General features: G+C 37.0%; 1 pseudogene; it reads right to left on the bottom strand.

Moving 5' to 3' along the window:
• Positions 1-796: 796 nt before the first annotated feature.
• Positions 797-914, bottom strand: LOC145258429 (5S ribosomal RNA; annotated as a pseudogene).
• Between the last annotated feature and the right edge of the window lie 201 nt (positions 915-1115).

Genomic DNA, 1115 nt, shown 5'->3' on the forward strand with positions numbered 1-1115 from the left:
GTTTTTTTGTTCTTTTTTGACAACTTTTTCGAATCTATGCGTATAGTAATACAAACTCAAAATTTCATACATAAATTATGGCAAAATTTTGTGATGGTAAGAATGGGTTTCTGAATAGACACCCCAACCTCTTAACGTTAAGAACGACTTTCAGAATGGACAACACCCACAACCTCTTCATGTCAAGATCGGCTACGGAATCGTCACCCGCAATATTCCCATGTTAAGAACAACTTTTGATATATTCACCCAATCCTGAGTGTGAGTGAGTAAAAATACTATGAACAAAAAGAACGTCATTTTAAAGAAAATATTATGTTTCAGAGTTTTTTGTTTGTTTCTTTGGGGGGGGGTATCTGTGCGAAGGTAATGCTTGCATAAGTATAGAAAAATATTAATGAAAAAGAAAACGGCTTATTATACAACAAACTAAAAGAAAAAATTTTAAAAAATAGCATTGTTATCGTTTTGTTAAGGAGATTCGAAAGCGAAATAAAAAAAAATGCTATCTATTTATAGATAGCATTTTATGTTATGTTTTTTGTTTCAGGGATTTTTTGTAGGATGGGGGTAGTGGCGTGGTAATAATGTGTGTGTAGTTAATTGTAAGTGTAAGTAAGGCTTCCTTCAGTCTTGACAGACTATGGATACCCACGGTAAGGGTGCCTGCGCGGGAAATTTTGGTGGCAAGAGTTGCGCAATCTCCAACCACACCTCTCCTGATTCGACATTGTTGAATACCAGTGGATAGTGGAGGTTCAGGACGACTGGAAACAATGCCGAGATAAGCAGAAAGCACATACATCGCCTAGAATTCCCAAATGGTCACCCATCTGGTACTAGCCAGGCTCAACGTTGCTTAACTTCGGTGATCTGACGAGAACCGGTGTGTCAACGTGATTATGCCTCCATATCTAAAGTACTCTCATCGCCCCCAGTCAAGACCGGGAAGAAATATATATATTATAACTATATTGTCCTGGCACCCTTCGTAACTGGATCATATACTTATAGACATACAATTACCTTTCCATTTTCCAATTCGAAAATAATAATTTCTCCCTTCTAAAATTCTGGCAATTCTCATTGGCTGAGAGCAGAAAAATCGTTTATTA

Source organism: Euprymna scolopes, chromosome 33 (genome assembly GCF_053919585.1).
Source record: "Euprymna scolopes isolate OS-2025 chromosome 33, ASM5391958v1, whole genome shotgun sequence".
NCBI classification, from domain to species: domain Eukaryota; kingdom Metazoa; phylum Mollusca; class Cephalopoda; order Sepiida; family Sepiolidae; genus Euprymna; species Euprymna scolopes.